This window comes from Synchiropus splendidus, chromosome 13, assembly GCF_027744825.2.
Source record: "Synchiropus splendidus isolate RoL2022-P1 chromosome 13, RoL_Sspl_1.0, whole genome shotgun sequence".
NCBI lineage: Eukaryota > Metazoa > Chordata > Actinopteri > Syngnathiformes > Callionymidae > Synchiropus > Synchiropus splendidus.
Window position 1 is genome coordinate 16,971,850 of NC_071346.1, and position 12,080 is coordinate 16,983,929.

The window sequence follows — 12,080 nt, forward strand, 5'->3', positions numbered from 1 at the left end:
GTGCGGAAAATTAAAGTTTCTCAAGTGTTAAAAAACAAATAAAATGTGATTCATTGATGAGGTTTCATGTCAGAGTATTGAAGGGTTGATGTGGTTTCATGAAACAGTGTCCTGATTTTCAGAGGCCACTAATTCAAAGAAACCTCACACTTTGTCTAAACCAAGAGCGTCATCTACAATGCGGACGCAGTTTTATCAACCCTACAATACTGTTTCATGATACCTCATTGAGCCATCTGTCCTTTAGACGGTCACTTTGTCACAAAGAAAAAAAAAAAAATCCACTTCCCTTTTTTCTCTTTGAGATTAAATTGAGCAGTTTCATTGATTCTTTTTTTTATGTATATATATAAACTAAGTGACTGTCCTTTTGGGATGAAGTTGTTGCTGGTGTCACATCAAGCAAGAGAGGGGAAGTGAGGGGGGAAAGCAGAATATAAAGAGAGGGAGTCTGAACACAGGCGGAGTGAGGCGCTCTTTATTCTCCTCAGTGAAAGAGAGAGAGAGAGAGACATTTATCCGGCAGATGCAGAGCGAGCATCAGCAGAGACGGAGATATTTGGATGGGAGCCATTCACCAAGAGGAGCGGGGGTCTGAACACATTCTCCTTCTCTCCTGCGCGAGGTAAACACTATCCACTTATCCATTACAGCTTTCTCTTTTACTTCTCCGCAGAAAAGCCATCTCACGGTCACATGCATGTGTAGGTGTTTTTAAGTGCTGAGTGTGCGTATAAGCTTCTGTGTTTGCGTGCCTTTTTTTTCTTCTGGTTGCCATGAAGTGTGTTCTGCAAATGAGCGCACATATGCTTGTGACACACAAGCGCACACACCGAGCAGTCTGTTGGTGGAGTTGAGACTCCAGGCAGAACAGAGCTTATAGGAAATCATTTGCACTGTGGACTATGATCAATGCTGCGCAGGCTGGCAAACTGATTCAGCTGCTCCATGCTGCAAATCGTTAAAACATCTTCTCTCAGCTTGGTGTATTTGACTTGAAGTTCACATGAGATTTTCTGGAGCTGGAAGGTTTTGGATGTTTGGATGTGAAGTGAGGACTCACAGCACATGAGGTTGGAAATACTGTATTTTAAGGTTGGGTGTAACATATTTTATCTGTGCTTCCTGCTGCCAAATGTTTTCACACCCACAGAGCTAAAATATCATGTGTGCGTCTGGTGCTGTCTTGCAGCACAGATTTAAGTCTTCGCATCCAAATTGCAGAATAACAAGTCACTTCCAGTAGACATGAATATATGTAAAGTAATCAATGAATTGATCTGCACAACTCCCAAAGTTCATTCACATTCTTTGCCTTCATTGTACAAGCCTCACACGTTGTCTTACCCCAGGCATGCTCTAAAATGTTCATGTGTGGTGACTGAGCTGGCCAATCCAGGAGCTCCTTTCACCGTCTACGGATGAGTAGTAACACCATCCTGCTGAAAAATTTGGCCACACTTGTGATTTGAAATGTGATGAGCAGCAATATCTTCTTGAGACTTCTGGCTGTTGGTGGGGCCATCCACTCAGCAGATCTCTCGCATAGTGGATGTAAACCCAAACCACGTTGAAGCCAAATTGCACCCCCATGGATCCAATACTTACCCACAAATCAGGAGCAGATAGTGGACAAAAATCATATTGGAGTCAAGTTATTCTTCATTGAATGAATGACAATAATTGCCATTCAACTGTATTTTGACCTTCACGTGGTCAACTTAGTTATAGGGACCTTCATATTTATGCTCACAGCTTGATCAAATCCATGTTCAAAGAAAGAGCCATTGTTACATTTTAACTAATATAATGGAAGTAAATGAAGAAGCACAGACTCTAAAACGCATTAGACTTTATTATAAAATGTATAGCAAGCTGTAGATGATTGTATTGTTTGAGTTGCTATATTCTATTCATTTTCACCACAGCATGTTTAGTCTTTATAGCTCATATTAATGCAGAAGAGGAAGCATTCACCAGACAATGTTCATTGACTTCTGCTATGGGGCAACAGCAATCAGCAATATGGTCTCTCCCCGATGGAGAGGATTATGATATTGCTTTTCTCCATAAAAGACAATAAACGATAAAAGATCCATCTAGAAAATGACACGGCTCACAGTCCTGCTGACATGTTTAACAATGCAGGAATGTCTATGTAAATTTCACAAAACACGCATTCATGATATGATTTCTTCACAGAGCAGACGTCAGTGAAATGCCGTGTGGACAGAAGCCATCAGTGGCTAGACATTAACCTGGGGAAATTCCCACACACCGTTCATTCACAGTGACACCTCGGTAATATTGTAAACTCAGCGCTATTGCTGCCAAAGCTGCAGCTGTTGGTTGCCGTGTCTGTTCTACACCAGCCCAAAGTTGTTGATGTTGACTCACGTGACGGCATCTTGGCATAATCTTGGACTGAAACAGATTATCGTGTAAATAGGGAGCACCATGTGGCTCTGATAAATAGCAACACTGGAAACGTGGCCCTGCACTGCAGCCACAAGACTGACAAGCTCAAATTACAGCAGAACAGCAGTGTAGAGTGGTGGTCAGATGAGGTTTCATGATACATCCAATGCCCTGATTTTAGAGGCCACCGGGTGGCACTGTCTGCTGTAAACATTAATATTTAGACATGTATATTCTCAGTATAAAATGTAAACCTGTAGGTAATGGAGGTTTCATGACACAATATTGAATGGTTGATAGGCTTCTGTGATACAATCTCCTGACTTTCAGAGGCCACCAGATGGCACTGTCTGCTGTAAACTTGACTTGAACAACTAATTCAATGAAACCTCACATCATTTCTAAACCAAGAGCGCCATCTAGTGGTCTCTGAAAATGAGACCACTGTTTCATCTACTATACAATACTGTTTCATGATACCTCATGCACCCATCAGTAGTTTTTGACAATTTACACAGCACAGACACAGACATTTTCCAAAAGCACCTTTATTTTCACTACTATTTGACATATGAATGTATGACTGTGTACATTGCACACAGATCATTGTGTTCATTCTTTGCTGTGTTTCAAAAATATTGAGTGAAATTGTCTGCTGCAGGTGATCTAGTGTTTTCATTAACAAACCTAGGTGGAATTGATTCAGATGTTTTTGTTACACCAAGTTCCCGGTTAACCAATGAAACTCATGAATGGCAGAAATAAACCTTCAGTATTATTACCACACCACAAGAAGTATTGATGCCATGCTGAGTCTGTGAACAGACGTGCCTCCACATGCAGCACTGGTCGACATAAAATCTGAAGGTGGCGGCTCCACTTTCACAGTGGAATCGGTTCTCCAAATCAATGGATGGAAAAAATCAATCCAGCAGAGATTGCAGTTTAGACAGAAACTGTTGAGGCATAGCTTGAACCGAAGAGACATAAAGACATATGTTAGCATAAAAACAAGGAAGCATCAATGATCCACTGTGCTTCTCTTGAGCAAGACACATGGCTACCACTTGGCCCTAATGTGGTGACGCTGTGAAACAGTTTTTCTAGTGATGGGCTTATGAGGCTTATTGAAATAGTTTCTTCATTTTCAGAGCACACTAGCCGTCTCAGCTCTTAAATTTTAATAACCACTTCATTGAAACCTAACATCATTTTTGAACCAGCAGCACCTTGAAAATGTTTCATGAAGCCTCATCATAAGTTTTTCAAAACATGACTGGAACCTTTTTTTTTTTTTTTTGGTCGGCTATTTCTCTGACACTTATGATTTTCCAATGATATGGCTTTTAAACATTCATTTATCATTTCAAATCAAAATCACTCTGTCAACACAATTCACCATTATTTGCTACGTCTTCGGTGCTTTTAAGTGAACTCAATATTAAGAAGCATGTTGCCATTAATTCACCTCTGAATTCTAACAGAAGCCACTGAAAGGAGACCAGTCACAGTATAAGACTATTTATTGTTTGTAACAATATCACCAGAGGTCATTTCAAAATGAAGTCGAATGAAACGAGAAAGGCACTTTGACATGACAAAGCAAGCCATTCATTTTCTCGGAAGACTTTAAAATCATTGCCTTAGATGTATTGAAACAATTTTGTGTCACGCACTGTGCTCAGACGGACAGTAAGTGGCAGTTGTATTAAGGAGCCCCATCAGCACAGCAGCAGCAGCAGCAAAGATGAAGGAAAGCACAAACTTGCTATATCCACATGTCAGTGCTAATACATTTCAGGTCAGGATTTCTGCCTTGTTCTTGTTTATTAACCACTTCAGTCATGTGACAGAAAGTAGTAGAGACTTATCAAAAAGCTGGGTCTTCTGATCAGCCCCAAAACCAGCCGTTTCTCACTTGTTCCTGTTCCCATTTCTGTCTTCAAAAGCTGCCTTTGTTTGGTCTGTTGCCCACAAACCAAACAAACTACGAACGTCAAAAACATGACCTCTGCCCAGGCGGTGGAAGTGAACAAGAGACTGATTGTGTGAGCTATTTGTGAGGGATGTGACTCCGTTTAAGCTGGTCACAGCCCCTGTGTGTTTCCCTCTAATCTCTATTACAGTCATCCACATTGTATGCTAATCCATTTCTAATTATCCTTGATAGATCTGCTGGAGCCAAAAGATGTTGCTGCCAAAGCCCTTGGACGGTGTGGCATGGTTAGACAGGATCTGTTTCAGGTCATAAATGGTTGACGAAAAATCATTTCAATTGGATTTTGCATGAACTGTGTTTGCTTAAACGCATTTAAATACACCAAAGGATGCTAATTCATTGGGTTCTATTTATATATTTCCTGTTCCATAACCAGTTTTCTGAAGATTTCATTCAGTTATTTTGCAAAATGACAGTCATGAAACCTCCTTAGCACAGGTAACTACTTTATTTTACGATCAGACCTACCAAAAATCAGCATCAAAAGGCATCACACCGAAGTACCTCATCTAACAACTCATACTGAATAAAAATTATGCCATTGAAGCTGAGGAAGCTTCATGAAACTCTCAGCAGGGTTTCTCTCTGTGGAAAAAAGCGGTTCCACTTAGTTTGGTATGTGAAGTCAAGGAGTTAAAGAGTGGCAGAGGGCACTGGTGGGTTCAAAAAACAAGAACACAGCAGCATATGCCGCAACCTAAACATACTGAACTGTGAAAAACCAAAGTTTAATACTTTGAATATATTCTGGTGACATTTTGAAGCACAAAGGGTCTTTGTATTTTTACGAAAACAGTCATAAACGCAAGGTTATGTCAGAATTCTCAAGATCAACACCAAGCAACAACCCACTGTGACATTATGCCAGACGTGGTCAGTACAACTGTTGCAAGAGAACACAATACATCATCGTCCGCAAGCAGGTTGATCTGCTGTCAGTCTCCCACACACGTTCCACGGTTTACCGGTGTGACTTCACAGATGGCCACCAGCTGGTGCTTGTTGTCCTGTCGTTCAATTGAATATCACACCCTTAAAACCTGAGCTTGTCTGACTTATTATCCATCTTTAATTCTGTTCAAATGCCACATTAGATTTTATCAACAAAAGTACAGCAGCAATGCCTTGACTTGGACTCTCATTTCTCCACCTTTCATGACTCTGAAATCTCCATCTGCATAGCTGAGACGCTGTAATGACTAAAGTAAAGACAAGTAGTGATGGGTGTCAATGCGGTATCATGAAACAGTACTGCAGGGTTGATAAAACTGTGTCTTAAATCCAGGCACTCTTGGACATGACATGAGATTTCATTGGATTAGTTGTTCAAGTCCAAACAAGTCCAAACAATTTCCAGCAGACGGTGCCATCTGGTGACCCTGTATCGTGAAACTTCGAGTAAACAAACCAACTTTGTTAATCTGAAAGAATACTAGCCATTATCCACTGAATGGAACCATAATACGCACAATGCAGAATAAAGGTGGAACTAATAAAACAACAAAAAAGCCTGATAAGTTTACATGAGCGACAAACGGAGTGACTCTCACCCACTTTGTCACACCTCGTGTTACACTGTCAAGATGATGCTCTGTACTTGACCTCATTTTTCAAATGACGTGCAGAACAAAGCAACCTTCAGGTCTCTTCTGCTAAAACAGAGTCTGTCGCCTTTCTTCTCTGTAATCAACTAAAAGCAAATTGCAGCCAATCCCTGGGAACCACTTGGCAACGGAGTAATTCGAGAGCTGTTGGACATGATAATTGTGTGAGGTCTCAGTGGACGAATACTGGCTAGTACTGCCATGACTGTGTTGCAATGAGAGTGGTGAACCCCTGCAGGTTTCAATTGGAGTGATGAAACATTAACAAAAGTACAACGGTCAGATTTCTCGCTCGAGCTGTAACAACCTAATGCTCAGAGTGACTTCTCACTGAGGAGACACTTCCACTTTCACCACAATAACAGGATAATTGAAACAATATCATCCATGAACGATGACTGTGGCACACTGGGAACCACCACTGTGTCACAAACTAAACATGCAGAACTGCACACAATGGTTGGCTTCTTTTTTAAGGGGAAAATGGAGTCCTTGTACTTTTGTTTCAGTTAACTTGACAATTTGGGGTGTTTACCAGCAACTTTGCATTTTTAGAGGAGGACTTACAATGTAATGGATTTCCCTTTTTTCTGTTTCAGTTGATGGATAGAAATGGACCAAGAACTAAAGGTCAAACACTTGGCAGAACACTAAAAACAAGACTGTGAAGTTTATAAATGGAGATGGAGCAAGCGAATGCACTGCATTACTCAGGAACAGTTGCTGTCACCACACTGCTCAAGAAAATCAAGTCTTTCACTTTCACAATAAATTGTTACTGTATTCGTACCACTCCAATAAAAGATTGATCTTGCTGGGCTGGCATTATTTTCGGCATACTCAGACATCTCACTTCTGTGATGAAATCATCCAAACAAATAAACCCATGAGCACCCAGGTAAGACACTCCGCTAAATCTACAGTACACACCGAGCTCTATTGTTCTGCACAATTGTTGCAAAGGGGAGAGACTCAGTCTTCAAGTACAGGGAATGTTGTATCATGTTTTATAGGTGTCCTTAGCTGAATGAATGAATGTGGAAGAAATAGAGTGGCAAAACCGCTTGTTTATTGGCCACTAAGTACAGTAATATATCTCGTACAACTGTTTTAGCTCAGTTGTGATTTGGTGTGGGGTTCAAACCCAGACATGAGATCAAGTCATTTGAAAACAATATGAGAAAAAATAAGCTTGTACTGCACATGACGTGAGCAGAATTAAAAATGAAACCTCTGGGGGTTATATTACTTTCAATTTCCCTGAAAAAAAAAGCAGACAGTAAATGGGACCTTTAGGCTATATATTCTCCTCTCAACTCATAAGTTTAACTGTCGTGGAATAGATATAGTTTATGTTGTACAGTACTCAAATCTGAATTTGCCCTCACTGAGGCCGGACAGCTCGTAAATCAAACATGTTTTTAATTTCATTCCAACAAGTGTGGCCATTTGACAGCACCGACTGCAGGTTCTGTATCATTGTATGATCATCAGCGTGTTTTATCGAAGTCTGTTAGGCCATTATTCAGGGAAGTCAACACGCTGTTCTAAGGCCCACACATTCTCTTGCTTGACAATTAAAGCCTGAGCTTTTAAACAGCAAATCCGTCACACTTCCAATGTTCAATCTTCTTAGACAGACATTCTGTCTGGTTATTGAGTCTGTGGGGCTGATCCCTTCATTTTACCTCATTGGACCCTTAAAGCCTCACATTAAATCTCTTGTATAGATGGTGGCCTCGTCCCTGAACTGTCACATTCATCCGTATAATTGCACTGATGTGCCATTCACAATGGAAATGTCTATGATGTAAGTTGACAGAATGACTGCCATTAAAAGTTAAATTGAACAAAAGTGAGAAGTGAAAATTACACGTTGCCACGAACATTCAGTTAAAGCAGGACACCACTGTACGATATGATGTGTGTCGGCACTGACCAGAGGTGAGGAGGAGAAGTGGAAAAAACCTTTGTTAAAAAAGGTTTAAGTTCCCTTGTTATGCTTTTCTTTATCACATAATCGTATCGATATATTTTTATCTCATACTTTTAGAAGTGTAACTGAAAAGGGTGTAGCTGTAATGGTCAGCAAGAGTAACTCTGTTTTAAAGAGGTTGAAAGATTGGTGAACCTTGGTCTAAACTGTATGATATGCAAGACTTCAGTGTTGGTTTTAAACCGTGGTTAATGTTTGTGATTCCGATCCAGCTCCCTTGTGCAGTTTGACAGATGCTATATTACATTATGCTGCATGCAGCTGACCCTTTTATTCCGAGTGACTTCCAAGTGCACTCAGCCGTGAGGGTGCAAACTGAGCGGAAAATAATTTGATAAAAAATGTGGGTTTTCTTCTCTTCCTTGTTTTGTTTTATAGATATATATATTCATTTGTAATGTCAAACACAAATTCATTTTTATTTTTATGCTCTCTGGATAGTTTGACAGTGGAGATTTCAGTTTATTGTGAGAATGGTACCATTGATCTTACAAGGTTTATGAAACTGTATATGAGAGGAAATACCTCTAACTGACTAAATTTGAGACGCATAGTATCTGATAATTCATTCTGAAAATGTCCTAAAGCTTGAGACCTTCAACTACAAGAGAGGATTGATGATGTGACACCACCCTGAAATTGAACTGTCATGGATGTTTATGGTGACATATGCTGGAGTATATCCCTGCTGTGGCGATAAATCCTGCCATTCTTATTTGTTTATTCAGCGCTGGAGTTGTGAAGGTTACTGGTGTGTGGGGCAGGGTGGAGCCAAGAATGAAAATGAATACATTAGACGTCCAGGTAAATGCTGGCAAAGTGGCACGATGATTTAAATGAGTACATTATTTTAACCTATCATCAGCTTTACCATCCGTCTCAGAAATCAGCTACAAAGCACACATCCCGTAACACACAACACAAAAAGTCTTGGCTGTGATCCACATTTAAAAACAACACAACAACAGTCTTGGTGGACGGATTTTGCTGATAAGGTTCAGGTTTGGATGCCATGACAATGCCGAATGCATGACAGGATATTAACAGAGGTGGCCGAGATCAAGGATGCTTTGTGTGCGTTTGAACACACAATGCATCGAACCAAAGCAGGTTCCAGCCACCAAAACATTAAAGATTACCTGATAAGAAAATAAGCACGCTGCTGTCTGTGGCTGGTGACCAACAAACATGTTTTGAATGTCGTGCTTTATTTTAATAAAAGTGAAATGACATGCTTGACACATTGAAAGTGAATGTTCACAATATGTCATATGGCAGCCAGGAACAACATTAAGGTTAAATGTTGGAAAGCATTCTAAATGTTATGACTGTACAGGCTTGCTTTTATCTGTGGTTTACTGCATGCTCATGCCTCTTCATCTTCGCTGTAGGATCAATCGACTGTCCTTGTGCAATAAACCCTTCTCCACGCAACCGTCGTCAATAATCTAGAAGAGGTGAAGATAATAATAGAAAGTGATTGATTTTGTTCTGCATAACCAACGCTAGCGTGGGATCGACACACCAGCTTGAGCACATTTTCTTATAAAGTGATAAGCCAAAATCAATGTCATGTGCAAAGCATTATCCCTGCACATTACTCAACATCCGACTTGTAGAGAAGTTGACATTGAAGGGAGGCTCATGTCATTTCTCATAAAAGCAGATTACATCAGAACTATTTATCTATTTTTCATCGTAATGTCCAGCGGTCAGTTGTACCACACACACCGACGCACAACATCTTCAGGGGCGGAAACCGGTGTACCCAGAGAGAAACCATGTGCACATGGGCAGAACATGCAAACTCCATGTAGAAAGGCCACCGGTCCGACCCGAGAAACAAACTCACAACCTTTTTGCTACAAGGCGAGCGCAAACCACTACCTCACTGTGTAACCCTCAGTTGTACCAATTTATATTAAACCATTCTCTGAAATGTTCATTGTTCCATGCATCAAAGCACATCTCCATTGCATGTTAGTGAGTGGAAAAGTTGGTTGCTGCATACAAAACAAAAGGTTTAGTCACAAAAATAAACCCTCTGACTTGTAGTGTATTTACTGTCTGTCAATTCTCTGGACAGCATTCAATTGAGCAGAATAGAATCACTGAATTTAGCAGAAGTCTTTCTAGCATAAGTTCTACGAGAGAGGTGAGCCTGGGACTCAGAACAACATAATAGAAAGTCTAATGAAAATGTGTTTTGGTGTGATTTGGCCTCTGAGCGTTCAAAGTTGATGGATCAGAAGTCCATCAAAGTAAGAGCGGAAGATGAGAACTCAGTGTGAAAAGTTGAATCATACTTGGGCTGTAGAAGATCAATGAAAAAAAAATATAAAAAAAGAGAGAAAGAAATGTGAGCCATCTTCAGTTTGAAGTGGACTCCTGACATCTGCGACATTAAACTCTTCCAAATATCAATGTGTTTTATTTATTGTAGTGGCATGACCTATGTATATGTATAAATATGGATGAGAGCTCAGTGTTAAAACTGAAACCCGCTGGATGAGGTTACCTTCATTTTTTTTTTTTTCATAATTAGTTCTGAAATGGTAATACACACACACACACACACACACACACACACACACACACACACACACACACACACACACACACACACATGCCCACGTAATGAACACAAACACAAGCCTTTCACATTTAATCACAGTCTTGACATATCCTCAGTGCGCACTGAATAATTATGCATACAAACAAACAAACATAAGCAGAAGCAGAAAACATTGCAGCAGGATCACTTTGCAGAGACAACATCATAAGTGTTTGTTTTCATGTTTCGAGAACGCCTAATCCGAAGGGGGTGAAAGTTGATTAAAACATGGGACATTCTGCCAACCGTTACACAGCTCCTATTAGATCAGAACATCGACACTTATATATTCAGCTGCACTGAGTATTGTGTCGACTAAATGGCAAAGCTGTACTGACAAAACCGTGGGAAGGACGTAGATCTTTTATTGTGGCATTCTGTTCATAAGAGTGAGCCCAGAAAAAAAATCGGCTACAGATTGAAAATCCATTTTCATATGAACAAGCTCTAATAACAGTGTTCTGTTCCTAAAATACTGCTTCTATCTTGGTAAGAAAACAATTCAGGACCCTTAGATGTTGAGTGTGACAAAAACAGTGTTTAAAACAATGAACACAGCACACAATATTCCAACCACGCTTCTCATTAATTCACAGACTGCACACACAGATGTGCGAGTTCAGGCAGCAGAAGGTCTTTCTGTTTAAAGTGTATAATTAATGTTTTCAGAGTTGTACTTAAAAAAGGCATGGAAATGTAGCCGACAGATGTGCCCAAGCATGTTCGGAGCTCACGATCCAGGCGCTACAGTCCAGATGAAGCGATCAATGAGTGAGGAATTGGCTCATGTGTATATCGCTGTCGTTCATTCATGAGTATAATGTATCCCATGATACAGATTTATTTGAGCTAAATAACATATTTGTCATGTCATTTTTGACAACACTCATCTTTTCTTTGAGTCGGTTCAGAAGAGTCTGCTGCAGAACTGTTATCCATTAGTCTTCACATCAAGCCTGTATCATCATCTTGTCATGTATCATCTGGAGATCTTTATGTTAGTTATACAAACATTGCTGGTCATGATGGTGCAGTTATTCTTTGTCATTGCATTCTAGTTTAAAGGGACTCATTTTACACTGTAGCTTACTATTAAAACACTGAAAAGCACAATATATCCCCCCTAAGACTAAAACCATCTTGCACATATTCCTTATTTGGGGATAGAGCTGCTCGAGTGTGTTTCCATACTGAGTGGCTGCAGCGGAGGTGTGGAGTTGTGGAGTTGTGAGTGATATCCAACCAGAGGTGGGTGATGGCTCCAGGAGGCCAGATATGATACAAAAAACTCTCCATGGCACTTGGAATAACTGTTATTCCAGATGAAGTTGTGATTGTGATGAAGTCCGCTGAGGGTTTAGACTTATGTTGACCGAGCCCCTTGAGAGGTTATTGTTCCTTCGCAACAAACTGACCATCTTTTGACAACCACAGCCTGTAGTTCCATTC

At 40.3% G+C, this 12,080-nt stretch overlaps 1 protein-coding gene across 2 annotated transcripts in view; it reads left to right on the forward strand.

The window, feature by feature from the left end:
• The first annotated feature begins 480 nt into the window (after positions 1-480).
• LOC128770143 (cadherin-18-like) overlaps positions 481-12,080 on the forward strand; it is a 93,347-nt gene continuing 81,747 nt past the window's right edge. The window contains exons 1-2 of one of the 2 annotated variants that reach the window (XM_053884444.1): positions 573-625; positions 8,746-8,821. The gene's annotated coding sequence lies outside the window, so the exon portion shown is untranslated. Of the gene's footprint in view, positions 626-8,745; positions 8,822-12,080 lie in introns of both variants that reach the window. The other variant, XM_053884443.1, reaches the window with a different exon arrangement.